Source organism: Cervus canadensis, chromosome 6 (genome assembly GCF_019320065.1).
Source record: "Cervus canadensis isolate Bull #8, Minnesota chromosome 6, ASM1932006v1, whole genome shotgun sequence".
NCBI classification, from domain to species: Eukaryota; Metazoa; Chordata; class Mammalia; order Artiodactyla; family Cervidae; genus Cervus; species Cervus canadensis.
This window is the reverse complement of record NC_057391.1, coordinates 44,457,730-44,472,903: the sequence shown is the minus strand read 5'-3', so window position 1 is coordinate 44,472,903 and position 15,174 is coordinate 44,457,730. Positions and strand designations below refer to the sequence as shown.

The window sequence follows — 15,174 nt, the reverse complement described above, 5'->3', positions numbered from 1 at the left end:
TGCCAACATCTGTTGGATCATCAAAAAATCAAGAGAGTTTCAGAAAAATATCTATGTCTGCTTCATTGACTATGCCAGAGCCTTTGACTGTGTGGGTCACAATAAACTGTGGAAAATTCTGAAGGAGATGGGAATACCAGACCACCTGACCTGCCTCTTGAGAAACCTGTATGCAGGTCAGGAAGCAACAGTTAGAACTGGACATGGAACAACAGACTGGTTCCAAATAGGAAAAGGAATACATCATGGCTGCATATTGTCACCCTGCTTATTTAACTTATATGCAGAGTACATCATGAGAAACACTGGGCTGGAAGAAGCACAAGCTGGAATCAAGATTGCCGGGAGAAATATCAATAACCTCAGATATGCAGATGGCACCACTCTTATGGTAGAAAGTGAAGAGGAACTAAAAAGCCTCTTGATGAAAGTGAAAGAGGAGAGTGAAAAAGTTGGCTTAAAGCTTAACATTCAGAGAACTAAGATCATGGCATCTGGTCTCATCACCTCATGGGAAATAGATGGGGAGACAGTGGAAACAGTGTCAGACTTTTTTGGGGGGTGCTCCAAAATCACTGCAGATGGTGACTGCAGCCATGAAATTAAAAGACGCTTCCTCCTTGGAAGGAAAGTTATGACCAACCTAGATAGCATATTAAAAAGCAGAGACATTACTTTACCAACAAAGGTCCATCTGGTCAAGGCTATGGTTTTTCCAGTGGTCATGTATGGATGTGAGAGTTGAACTGTGAAGAAAGCTGAGTGCCAAAAAATTGATGCTTTTGAACTGTGGTGTTGGAGAAGACTCTTGAGAGTCCCTTGGACTGCAAGGAGATCCAACAAGTCCATCTTGAAGGAGATAAGTCCTGGGTGTTCATTGGAAGGACTGATGCTGAAGCTGAAACTCCAATACTTTGACCACCTCATGCGAAGAGTTGACTCATTGGAAAAGACCCTGATGCTGGGAGGGATTGGGGGCAGGAAGAGAAGGGGACAGAGGATGAGATGGCTGGATGGCATCACTGACTCGATGGGCATGAGTTTGAGTAAACTCCGGGAGTTGGTGATGGACAGGGAGGCCTGGCGTGCTGCGATTCATGGGGTCGCAAAGAGTCGGACATGACTGAGTGACTGAACTGAACTGATAATAATTCTGGAGTGGTTGTAAGAACCAAATAAGACACTGGGACTACAGAGCTTAGCACAGCTTAAACAAACAAGCTCAGTAAGTATTCACTGTTATTCCTATTACTATTACTGTTTACAGTTGGGAACAAGGTTGAGCTAATGATTGCTATATGCTGGCAATAAGGGTGCACAGGGTATTGTCAAGCAGGATGGGAACTTGGATCATCAAAAGATACTTAACCACAGCAACCCATCTATGGTCCTCTCTGTCTCTCACTCCATCTCCAGTTCTCCTACAGTGATCAGGTTTCTTCCATGGAGTGGAGAAAATCATGAGTGGAGGCCATGGCTGCCAACATCTTCAGCATGTATTAAACTAACCTAATAACCTCAGAGGAAAGAAGAGCAATACCATTCCCAGGGAAGCCTCTGACTGGCATAGCCTAGTCATAGGACGCTCCCTGGGCCAATCACCATGGCCCAGGGTCCCACTGTTGGCAGTGGGACCAAAACCTCATGGAGCGATGGAGGGCCAGTTACTCCAAGGAAGGGGTGCTATCCCAGGACAGAGAGCACAGGGATGCCAGGCAAAAACAACAGATGTTTGTCCTCCAGTACCCACCCCTAGTACATAAAAATAGGCTTACTTTGCTACACATGGGAACATAACTTTATTAATAACCAAATACCATTATTTCTTCTGAAGGAAAAATTACTATGTTTATCAACTTGGAAATTTGAAACCACCAGAAACAAAAAGTAAAGAAGGTATTCTGTCAATACAAAACAAACTTTAAAATGTGAATCATATCACTGATAATTTTATAACTTCATTTTTATTCTGCTTTTTTGTTGTTTAGTTGCTAAGTCATGGCCAACTCTTTGCGACCCCATGGACTGTAGCCTGCCAGACTCCTCTGTCCGTGGGATTTCCCAGGCAAGAATACTGGAGTGGGTTGCCATTTTCTTCTCCAGGGGACCTTTCCAGCCCAGGGGTCTAACCTGCATCTTCTGCATTGGCGGGCAGATTCTTTACCACTGAGCCACCTGGGAAGCACTTTTAATTCTAAGTTGTGGTAACCTGTTAAATTTTCTTTTCCTCCAGAGTTCCTTAAAGAGTTTTTATTTGGGAAGAGAGAAGCTGTTCTGCTAGTAATGTAAGTTGTCAAAAACAAGACTTGCAAAGAATATGCTTCAAAAAACCTTGCCCTCATTTCATCGTATGTAATGCTATAGTAGCACGTTTACAGAAAATTTCAATTTCTCTTTTTGATGATCTTGGGCAAATGATAATGATGTGCAAGTTATTTGAAATACATCTCTTGTATCTTTTGTCAAATTTGTATTGCTTGATTCAATACATTTTTTTTGAAGTTATGGTATTTTTTTCACCAATTTATTCCCCCCCCCCCTTTTTCACCAATTTAAATGACATCATTTAGAGCCTGGAATGTGAACAAGTCAGTACTGTTCTAGTCCTTGAACTCTTATAACTTGCTGAGTGGTCCTTTGACTTTATTAGTGCACTTTAATCATGAGAGCAGAATTGAAGTGCTCCTAAAGGAAAACACGATTTTTGTATTTATGTCAAAGAACTAATTAAAGGCATATAATTTTTTTAGCTTGCAGTTTTTCCCTGGGAAGGTCACATCCAATGTGCATTGTCAGCTGAAAAATAAAAGCAGCTCACCAGAAATCACTAGAAAAAACTGCTCAGCAGACTCTAAAAAGTGACTCTTCCAACTGGCCTCAAGATAAAACTGAATCTCTTACGAGGCAAGAGGTTACAGTTTCCAGCAAGATGCAGATTCCAAAGCAATTATGTTTATATGGGAGAAAGTCATGTACGCCCCAATTTTTAAAATGTCTAAGGTATTGATTCTTTCTCCCAGTCCTCATATCTCATACAATTACTATTATATTGGTAGGAGACCAGTTGAATTCCTATTGGAAAACCATCTGCAATAAACTTCAGCAAGTTATCTACCTCAAGTTACTAATCCAAAAGCAGCAGCCAGGGAAATACGCAGCACACTTTCTTTTCACAAACTTAAATTATGAGTTCCTCAAGAGGCCCTATCTTAATAATCCCTTTTATGTTTCCCTCTCAGGGCTGAGCACAGAGCCTTACATGTAGTAGGAGATTAATAGGCGTTTGCTGAGTTAATTCAGAGTCAGAATGATTACAATCAGCAGTGACCAGGAGGGAGCCATGGCCTGATTCATACAGACTGAAAAATCCAGGGCTGCCCAAAGGTTTGAGCCGGCTGAGTACTGAGGGTTGGGGAGGGGGACATTCACGCTGTAGACTGTACAGATCTGTGGATTTATTACAACAAAATCAGCATATTATGGCATTTTTCTACTGAAGTGTCTTGAGGGTGTCTTTTAGTACTTTATGGGATGGCATCACCATCACCATCACGTGGGCTAGCAAGGACCTGGACAGAGGAACTGATGAATCAGCATTCAACCCTCCAGAGATCTTGAATCTTTCGATCACTGGAAGTGGGAGGAGCAGCAAGAGGAATCCTGCTGAATAAGCTGTTGTTATGTTCATGGTAAAAGTTTAGGAGTCAAGACGTATCCTCTGGTGGGGTACGTGATAGAAACCTCTCCCTCTCCCTGGCTCACATTCCAGTTGGTGGACTACGCGCTGTTCGCCCTGTGCGCAGTACCACACAGCAGCTGGGTCCTGTCCCAGGAAAGCCACTTCAGCTGTTCACTGGACAACGGGCCTCAGCTCAGCCCCTGTGGTCACCCCCGCATCGGAGTGGGGAGGGGAGGCTAGAACAGCTGGGGAAGAGTCAGATAAGCTCATTTCATGACTTAAGCAGTGGTTCTTAATGGGATGATAGCATATCTCAGGAGGTATTTTGGTAATTTGAAGAAGGGATTTTGGCCAGCACAGTGACATAGGAACACTGTCCACCTGTGGTGGATATACTGGGAATCCTAAGTGGCCTGCAATTTGATAGTTTCAGATAAGGAAGAATTTTTCCAAGTCTGGCATGACTATTAAATGTTCCAACAGGTATCCCATAATGGAAAAACCTCTTTATCATTATATGAGCCTGGGGTTTCCTAGGTGGCTCAGGTGTCGCCTGCAATGCAGGAGACACAGGAGATGTGGGTTCGATTCCTAGGTTGGGAAGATCCCAGGATCTCCCAACCTGGGAGGAGGAAATGGCTACCCATTCCAGTATTCCTGCCTGAAAAATCCCATGGACAAAGGAGCCTGGTCCATGGAGTCGCAAACGTCAGACATGACTGAATAACTAAGCATTCACAGAACCTGCCTCTATCTTTACATGTAACTTGAAGTCAGCTTGGATTTGTCTCAACAGAAACTGATTTCTTTTTTCATGAGCATAAATACTATGGAAATCAGTAATTTGTTTTGTTCAGAAATATATCAAAAGTTGTTTATCATTGTGGAGAATCACTCTACTTGCTGATTTGGTACTGCACACACCTGTGTTAGTCTGTATTTATAACTATCTCATGTAAAAATGTAGCTAAACACATTTGAGACTCCCTTCAGCAGATTCTTAAACAAATTTAGATCCAAATGTTATTAAAACATGCTCAGTTGCTCAGTCCTGTCTCCATGGACTGTAGTCTGCCAGGCTCCTCTGTCCATGGGATTTCCCAAGCAAGATTACCGGAGTGGGTTGCCACTTCCTACTCTGTATTAAAATATGGCTATATGGTAACATATGTTTATATATAAACATCATGAATTTCCTTAAAACTTTTTCTTAATATTCACCATTTTGCTATCACTTATTTATAATTTTTTAGAAGTGATAAGAAACCTAGTATTGCAATTAAACATTTAGTATTGCCTGGGTTCTTCTCCATCTTACTCTACTAATAACCTTCAATGTCTACTCCTGAATGACAGTTCTTCTTCCAGTCTGTCTTTTACCCTTCATCACCTACTGAAGTTTACGGTCTCCAAAGCTGTTCTCATGTACTAGAGATGGAATTTAAAAAAACTCAACATGTGGCAGAATTTAAAAATAGGACATTTTCCATAAAATCCAGTTCCTTCTCAGTTAATCTCATAACAAAACCAACGACTGATACTATATTGATAAATAAGTCTGAGCCTGCTAGGGAGATGATGTCATACTTCCTCTTTTTCTGCACTATGTTAGTATGTAGTTTATCTTGGCGTGTTATCCCTACTTCAACTAAGGTTACTTCCCAGTTTCTCTTATCACAGATAAATGACTCTGGTCTGCTAATATGTATCCTCATACTAGCTCCTCCTGCAGTGACTTCCCCAGATACTATTGCTCTTTTATTCTCCCTTGTATCTTGTATTTTGGATGATATCTTATCTGTTTTTATTCTGTTAAAGCCTGACTCATTTATTAGGCATACATACAACCATCTGATCAATTCACTGTCTTTTAGTGAAGTGTTTCCTTACCATTTAAATGATGAAATAAATTTTATCATTGTTACATTTCTTTTATTTCTCCATTATAGTTGTGGTGGGCTTCCCAGGTGGTGCTAAAGGTAAAGAACCCACCTGCCAATGCAGGAGACATAAGAGATGAGGATTTGATCCCTGGGTTGGGAAGATCCCCTGGAGGAGGAAATGGCAACCCATTCCAGTATTCTTGCCTGGAGAATCCCATGGTCAGAGGAGCCTAGTGGGCTACAGTCCATAGGGTCACAAAGAGTCAGACACGACTGAAATGACTTAGCATGCACACATAGTTGTGGTATCATATTACTTTTATAAAGTTATGGACTTACCTGGGGTCGTCCAGTAGTTAAGACTCTGTGCTTCCAACACAGGGAGTGCAGGCTCAATTCCTGGTCTGGAAATCAAGATCCCACATGCCACATGGTGCCGTCAAAAAAAATAAAAATACAGTTATAAGTATAGGTAAGTTTTTATTATTTATGAGTTTTATCTCAGGATCCATTTTATTTGCCATAAAATCTAAAGATACAAACTGCCAAGGCCAGGTGAAGAATATACTTTAGCTGGAAACCCCTGAGTATCTTGGATCTTTGTCCTTTTTACAACCAGGCAAGGCCTTTATTTGCTGTACAGTCATTAGACAGGAATTAAGTATATGGCAGTGGAGGTGGTAGGGGAGCACTTCCTTCCTTCCTTCCTTCCCCTGCTTAGCAAGGTCCGCTAGTTCTGTGCTCCAGGAGGTGATGGGGGTCAACCATCAAAGGTTCAGACCTGGAGAGCAGTCATGATACTGCTTTACAGCCAGGACACCTGCGATCCAGAGCCCACATTCTCCATCTCACCTGCATGTAGGTAATTTCTTAGACACTTTATTATTTACCCACTCACTTGGCCATACTTATCTTCGGGTAAACATGTAGCCGACTCACTAGTGAAGAAGCTTCCTGCCAATGCAGTAGATGCAGGAGACTCAGGTTCGATCCCGGGGTCAGCAAGATCCCCAGAGTAGGAGGAAGTGGCAACCCACTCCAGTATTCTTGTCAGGAAAATTCAGTGGACAGAGGAGTTGGTGGACTGCAGTCCATGGGGTTTCAAAGAGTTGGATATGACTGAGCAACTGAACACATATGTACACAGACACGTGGCAAGGCGTTCCAGCTGAATATAACTGGGATTCAGAGAATGGTGACTCCATCAGGGTCTAACCTGGAAAACAGAAATGACCCTGAGTACTTAAAATCATGGATCTTTAAGGCAAGGAATACATGCCTGCCTTAAAGGAATACTTTCCCTGCCTTAAATACATGCCTGCCTTAAAGGAATACTTTCCCTGCCCAGGAGTTGGGAAAGCAGGGAGCCAATAGAAGGAAGTGTTTTAAGAGCAAGAAAGCCCAGGAGAGGCAAACCCACCCTGAGATCTCTTTGCTCGTGTTGGCAAGCACTGAATGAAGATCTGGGAGGAGGAGGAGGAGAGGAGATTAGGAGCTGCTGCTGCTGCTGCTAAATCACTTCAGTCCTGTCTGACTCTGTGTGACCCCATAGATGGCAGCCCACCAGGCTCCCCGTCCCTGGGATTCTCCAGGCAAGAACACGGGAGTGGGTTGCCATTTCCTTCTCCAATGCGTGAAAGTGAAGTCGCTCAGTCCTGTCCGACTCTTCGAGACCGCATGGACTGCAGCCTACCAGACTCCTCCGTCCATGGGATTTTCCAGGCAAGAGTACTGGAGTGGGCTGCCATTGCCTTTTCCGGATTAGAGGTAGAGATGGCAGTTTATCAACCCTCCAAATTAAGGCTATCTGAGCCAGGGACTGGGGAGGCTACTAGGATTTTCCATGACTTAGTACTACTTCCTCAGTAAACAGAGCTGTGATTCAGTCCTGGGTGATTACATGTGACAGCAGTTCCTCCAAGCTGGTCATGTAGAGGATACTTTCTCTGGCTTCAGAGTTGATGCCGGGTGTCTTCTATTTTTATCTTCCTTAGATCATTTGAGTCAGTTTCAAGGAAGCGTGGGCAGTTGGCTATCCATTCTTTTGCCTCTATCTTGCCCAGTATTATCCCAGATCTTTGTGTGTGCAAGGCAAATTCTCCAACAACCATGTCCAAAGAGTTCAAATCTCTTCTAAACCCAAATTAACAGATTTTTAGAGCACTTTATCCTTTTATCATTTTTTCATTAAAATGCTTTGCACAAGGAAAAGAAGGTGACTCTTAAAGTAAGATATTTGCAGTTGGTATGATGGTAGGCACACCAAATGAACAGATTTATTTTTTTTAATTTTTGAAAATCACCTATTTGGTTGGCTGTACCTGGTCTTAGCTGCAGCATGCTAGATCTCCCATCTTTGTTTCTAGCATGAGAAATCATAGCTATGGCATAGGGGATCTAGGGCCCTGACCAGGGATCAAACCTGGGCTCCTGTACTGGGAGTGCAGAGTCTTAGCCACTGGACCACCAGAGAAGGCCCCAATGATCAGCTTTAAACCTTAGATTCTTAAGTGCTGAAAAAGGAATATTAAAACTTAGCTTGCAAATGAGTTATGGGAAGCAACTTCCACAATGTCAGGAATGTAGTGGGTATCCAACAAATAGTGGATGTTATTACCAAAATGACTGTGACAGTATTTAATTTTCATTGAAAGACTTGTAGTAATAGATGAAAACAAATAAAGATAGTAAAGTCATCCATGGTGATGATAAAGTCATCTTAAAAACAAGAGTCCTGGGACTTCCCTGATGGTCCAGTGGTGAAGACTCCATGCTTCCACTGCAAGGGGTCTAGGTTTGATCCTTGGTTGGAAAACAAAGATCCTGTATTCTCAAATCCAGTAGCTTTCCATTTTTTTCTTATGACCCACCATAAGTAACACATTTACATAAAAATACATTTCATGCATGAAACTAAGACATACATAAAACACTCCTACTCTTACTACTGTGAAAGATGCTGAGGTTTTCTATTCTACAGGATTCTATTCCATTTACTAAAAAAAAAAAAAATTCTGGCCATGACTCAGTATGCTTCAAGTGAATGGAAAATTCTAACTCATTAGATTCTTTTATTTTTTTAATGTGTTTAGAAGGAAGTCTGCCTAATTCATTGACGTCAGAGGAAGTGAAGCAGCTATGGACAACTCAAAAGGCAGTTATTGCTCTCCAGGAGCTTAACATGAATGTAAATCCCAACCTTAGCTACACACTCACTCGGTTTTACCACCAGAATACAAGTTCTAAATCATGCTTTACAGCTGCTTGTCATGTAACGTTTGGGCAACCTCGGAGAAGTCCCATTGACAGGGCCTTGTCTCAGGTTGAGTCATTAAAAAATGGCATATGTCCCAACATCTCTATTTGTATCCATCAGGAGAGGGTTAGTGATTTTTCTATTTTAAGCAGTGAAGGATGTGCCTTTGCATTCAAGGAGATTCTGAGCCCTCTAACTGCCAATAGATTTGGTGTGATAAGTATGCACTTAGTGAAGTCACATTATAAAATGAGTTGCTCAAATATTTAATCAGCTGTGCATAAAGCCCAGCCACATGGTTCCTTTGGTATAGCATCCTATCCACCATGGCGAGGAGTCACTATGGGTTACAGTTCCCCTATCAAACATGAAAAACCTGGATTTGGGAAATGAGTTCCATCAATGGCTTTCTCTTAGCTGAAGAAAGATTTGCAAGTAAGATGCTTGGGCGAAGCGTGCAAAAGTCATGGATTCTTATCACACATATTCTTAATGGTTTCCTGGGAATCATCATTTTTTTCCCTCAGCCTCATTCACTCAGAGGGAAGAGCATATATTCTGCATGAAGCATGTGCTGAGACCTTTCATAAAGGTTAAAATAATTTGTCCAAGGATATTTAGTCAGCCAGGGAAAGAACTGAGACTTCAAATCTGGCCAGGCATTGTTGGGGAAAATGCAATATAAGCAAGAGCTTTTGAAGGAGCTTGAAGTCTAGCAGAAGAGAGAGATCCATAAACACATTGACATAGACTAAAAAAAGGGCTCTCATGATCGGAATGAGTCAAGTTGCATGGGAGATCAAATGGGTGAATGACTAATTCTGTCAAAAGTTCTTTCTATCTATCTATCTATATATGGGGATTCCTGGTGTCATTGGAGCTTTGAGAAACAAGATTAATAAAAAATAACAAGCCAAGCTCCCACTGAGTATGAACTTTATTTTTTATTCTAATATTTGAAATCCTATTATTTCTAAGCCCTGCCTTTTAAGAAGGGTTCTCCCAACTCAAACACTCTATACACTAAATGTTACTCAAAATAAATAGGTCACTGGGTTAAGGTTTATGAAACTTTTTGGCCATAAAGAGATTAGTTTGTCTTGCCCTTGGCTGGGCTCATTATTTATTCTTAACTTTTAAGAATCTCGATGTCTTCCTCTACTTAAGAGAATCAAATTCAGTCTTTTGCTCATTCTCCTCAGTTCCCTTTTTGGTGTCTTCTTCCTTTTGGTAGTAACCATGATATCCATCAGTCTAACAAAGGACCATGTTAGATTGTAATATTTTCCCAAATATTACAAAGGAGCAAAAAAGGCTAAATTTAGCCCAGCTTTCTTCATTTCTCCAAACTAGTTCACACAGTACTGCAGTTATTTGGACACTTTTAATACTTTAACCTAAAACTTTCTTCAGTTCAGTTCAGTCACTCGGTCATGTCCAACTCTTTGTGACCCCATGAATCACAGCATGCCAGGCCTCCCTGTCCCTCACCAACTCCCGGAGTTTACTCAAACTCATGCCCATCGAGTCGGTGATGCCATCCAGCCATCTCATTCTCTGTCGTCCCCTTCTCCTGCCCCCAATCCCTCCCAGCATCAGGGTCTTTTCCAGTGAGTCAACTCTTCACATGAGGTGGCCAAAGTATTGGAGTTTCAGCTTCAGCATCAGTCCTTCCAATGAACACCCAGGACTGATCATCTGCAGCAAACATCTCTTTCCCAATAGTTTCAACAAAAGACTCACTAAATATAATAAATTCTGACTGAGCCTCATGCCCATTCTAGAACCAAAGGTGGTGGCCAGAAGGCTTTATATATAGGACAAGTACTCCAAACCTGGAAAATCCCATGGACAGAGGGGCCTGGCAGGCTACAGTCTATGGGATCTCAGAAGAGTTGGACATGACTTAGTGACAACACAACAACAACCCATTTCACCATGTAGACTAATACAGAGGGAAGAAGAGAAATACCAAAAATACTGTTACTAGAAACAGGGAGAATAGATGTTGGACTACCCTAAAATCACTACCATGAGTATATAAGACCCTACTCAGAAATTGTAGAAGTCTTGGGAACGGCACTTTACTTTTTAACAAAGCCTGGAATAGAAATTTGAGCTAAGTCTTATAGAGATCTTAAGAGGCAGGAAGACATCATCTAATAAGTAGTTTGTGTTGGGGAAAAGAGGTCTAGGGACCTCCCTCTTGCTCCAGCAGCTAACAGTCTGTGCTCCCAAAGCAGGGGGCCTGGGTTTGATCTTCAGTCAGGGAATTGAACTAGATCCCACATGCTGCAACTAAGAGTTTGCATGCTGTAGCAAATATCCTGAGTGCTACAACTAAGACCCAGAGCAGCCAAATAAATAAAATTTTAAAAAAGAGGTAGGTCTACCATGAAGCTAGTGAAGCTTAAGCTTTCCATATTTGACAGCAATCCTAGAAACTTTCCACGACACTACCATTGATGAATTATAATGCTGAAACAAAGTTTTCTAAGCCATCAATAGTAAAATATTTAAACAATTCATACTAAAGGGAAGAGTACCTATTTTTCCTCTCTATAAAAATGTTATTATTAAATTAATGTAATATGAAGGGGTGATCAAATATTATGCAGCCTAAAACTTGACAAAGGTACTTTCAAGGTGTGTCAAATATTCATTCATAATAATGTCATGCTGTTTATCAGGATTTTGTTATGTTTGTGGTATTTTTCAAATCTCTCTAGCTTGTAATTTGTCTTTTTTCTCATTCAAATTAAATATTCACATAGGTACTTATGCATTTGTAATTATTGTTCATTTTCTTAAAGAGATCACCAAAACTATATAAGATGCAGACCTCATAGAACCTGTATTTATCCCTGGATTCATCCTTTTAGAAGGACCCAAAGAGTGGCCCAGAGCTTCATGGTTACTTTCAGTGTTAATTACTCAGTCTTGTTTGACTCTTTTTGACCCCATGGACTGTAATCCATCAGGTTCCTACTGGAGTGGGGTAGCCATTTCCTTCTCCACAGGATCTTCCCAACCCAGGGATCAAACTCAGGTCTCCCGCATTGCAGGCAGATTTTTTATCATCTGAGCCACCAGGGAAGCTCCTTTCCCAGCAATCTCTGACCAGAAGTCCTTATACCGTAAACCTAAGGAGGAGAAGGTATCTGTGGCTCTGCATTCCCAGCTTAATTTCCAAGGTCACTCCTCTTGGGTAAGTCTTTTTTTAATATTAAAAAAATATATATGTATATATTTTTGGCCCTGTGGCATGCAGCATCTTAGTTCCCCAATCAGGGATCAAACTTAACCAGGGAAGTCCCTGGACAAGCATAATTGCCTTCCCTTTGAACCAACCAGCCTATGAGAAAGGGATATATTGACTGGTTTCAGTCAATCACAGCCCAATCCTGGATTAGGGGTGGGGTCAATCCCATCCAAACCAGGTAAGTGAGAACAGAGACAGAGGGGTAATTTTCCAAAGAAACTAGATGCCCTGGAATCAAGGAGGAGGAGATGATGTACAGAAAGCAGTAGGTATCTCAAAGCTGAGACTTGCCTTGGGTGTGAAATTTAAGAGGGCACCAAAAATTCAGCAAGTTAAATAATATTTTAATGCACTTAAAAAAAAAAACTGAACCAGAGAACTACAGCATGCAGGCTGGCTGCTTTTTTAAAAAAAATATATATGAAACACTTCAGGAATTTGCATGTCATCCTTTCAGGGGCCAGGCTAGTCTTCTCTGTATCGTTCCAATCTTACTATATGTGCTGCCAAAGTGAGCACCTGCTTGCATTTTGTTTTTATTAATAAGTAACTTTTTTAACAGCAGCGAGGCTACCTCCCTGGGGAGTTAGACTCTGCCTCACCACTGACTGAGAAATTTTCGATGTTCTAGAAGAAACTTTCTGGGTCCTAGGGCTTCTTGGAACTCAGGAATTGTGAGATGTTCTTATCCTATGTGCGTGCATGCTCAGACGCTAAGTCACATCTGACTGTGACCCCATGGACTGTAGCCTGCTAGGCTCCTCTGTCCATAGGATTTCCTAGGCCAGAATACTGGAGTATGTTGCCATTTCCTTCTCCAAAGGATCCCCAACCCAGGGATCGAACTCATGTCTCCTGCACTGCCAGATGGATTCTTTACCACTGAGTCACCAGGGAAGCCCTTCTTATCCTATACCTGTTCCAGAGTTAGTCGCTCAGTTGTGTCTGACTCTTTATGACCCCATGGACACCAGGCTCCTCTACTAATGGAATTCCCCAGGCAAGAATAATGGAGTGGGTTGGAGAAGATTCCCTTGTCCATGGGATTTTCCCTATCCCAGGGATCAAACCTGGATCTCTTCATTGCAGGCAGACTCCTTACCGTCTGAGCCACCAGGCTGTAAGTCAGCCCTAAATTGGCCTCCTGATTCAGAGAGGTGTGGGAAAGCAGAGGATGCTCCATTTCCCTAATGATTAGGATCATCCCTTGTTGCTCAGCTGGTAAGGAATCCACCTGCAGTGCAGGAGAGCTGGGTTCAATCCCTGGGTTGAGAAGATCCCCTGGAGAAGGGAAAGGCTACCCTCTCCAGTATTCTGGCCTGGAGAATTCCATGGACACAGTCCATGGGGTCACAAAGAGTCGGACATGACTGAGCAACTTGGGCTTCCCTTATAGCTCAGTTGGTAAAGAATCTGCCTGCAATACAGGAGAGCCTAGTTTGATTCCTGGGTCAGGAAGATCGGCTGGAGAAGTGATAGGCTACTCACTCCAGTATTGTTGGGCTTCTCTTGTGGCTCATCTAGTAAAGAATCTGCCTGCAGTGTGGGAGATCTGGGTTGGGAAGATCCCCTGGAGAAAGGAAAGGCTACCCACTCCAGTATTCTGGCCTGGAGAATTCCATGGACTGTATAGTCCATGGGGTTGCAAAGAGTTGGACGTGACTGAGCGACTTTCACTCACTCCCATATTAAAAGCACAAGCCTTTCACTTGATTTTGAAGAAAGAAGAATGGTGGGAGGCCTTGTATTCAAGCAGAGCCTCTGCCCTACATCTCTAGCTGCACACTCACCATCCTCAACCCCAAGCTGACAAGGGCAGGCTCAGCCAGCTTGCTGGCGATGCCACATGAGATCTGCTGGGGACAGATGGAGGAAGAGGCAGGCAGACCCTATCCAGCTTGCTTCCAGCCCAAGGCAGGCCTTGTTATTTGATGTGGGTGCACTGTGGGCTTCACTTACTGAGCTAGGCTTTATGTTTTCTGACAGCTCATAAAAAATCAACCCCATTGCATGCTGCCAGAAGCTTGTGCCTAGAAACAGCCCCAGGTGTTGGTAAAAGGGAAAAGTGCATCCTTCCTTCTGACTGCATGTGAGACTAGAGAGCCAGAATTTCATCAACAGGACCACAGGTAACCAATAGAAGTTACTAGTAACTTATAGGTGATCCAAACATGTCATTTTAAATAACAGTATCTATTTACTTCTAAAAAACACATTCTTGGAAATGTCAGTAAGAGCCATTTGTCAGCTCTGTGACCCTGGTGAGTCATCAGGACACTTAATCATGTGGGTTCTCAGTCTCTCCAAATGGAGGTAAGGGGCAGAAATTGAGTCATCATCTCTGAGGTCCTTTCCAGCTCTGGCAGCTATAGTCTTACAGGATGGGGGTCACTTCCCTCCCTTCCCTTCCCAAGCAGAAGTAGGCAGCCCCAAGACAGCTGTATTCTCTAGAGGACCATGGCAGAAAATATGGTCAGAGCATTAAAAAGCTGTCTATACTGGCAAGGGAGACTGATGTGTAAAATATATAGATATATATTTTTTCCCCCAAAATCTGTCACTTACTATTAGAACTTATTTTAAAATAACCTCAGGACTTCCCTGGTGATCCAGTGGCTAAGACTCAGTACTCCCAATAGCAGGGGGCTCAGGTTCAATCCCTGGTCAGGGAACTAGATGCCACATGTTGGAACAGAGGGGTCATGTGCAGTAACTAAAGACCCTGAATGCTGCATAGAAGATTGAAGAAACTGCAACTAAGACTCAGTGCAGCCAAACAAATAAATAAAAATTAATATTTAAAAAATTTAGGGACTTCCCTGGTGGCTCAGTGGTAAAGAATCCAACTGTCAAGGCAGGAGACACGGGTTTGAACCCTGATCCAGGAAGATCCCACATGCTGCAGAGCAACTAAGCTCGTGTGCCACAAGTACTGAGCCTGTGCTCTAAAACCCAGGAGCCACAACTACTGAGCCCATGTGCTGCAACTACTGAAGCCTGCACGCTCTAGAGCTCATACTCTGCCCCAAGAGAAGCCACCGCAGTGAGAAGCCCATGCACCGTAACTAGAGAGTAGTCCCTGCTCGCTGCAACT

At 42.5% G+C, this 15,174-nt stretch overlaps 1 non-coding gene across 1 annotated transcript; it reads right to left on the bottom strand.

The window, feature by feature from the left end:
• Positions 1–12,494: 12,494 nt before the first annotated feature.
• Positions 12,495–12,599, bottom strand: LOC122444414. Its single transcript, XR_006270256.1, has one exon. It is a non-coding gene; the product is annotated as a U6 spliceosomal RNA (small nuclear RNA).
• Between the last annotated feature and the right edge of the window lie 2,575 nt (positions 12,600–15,174).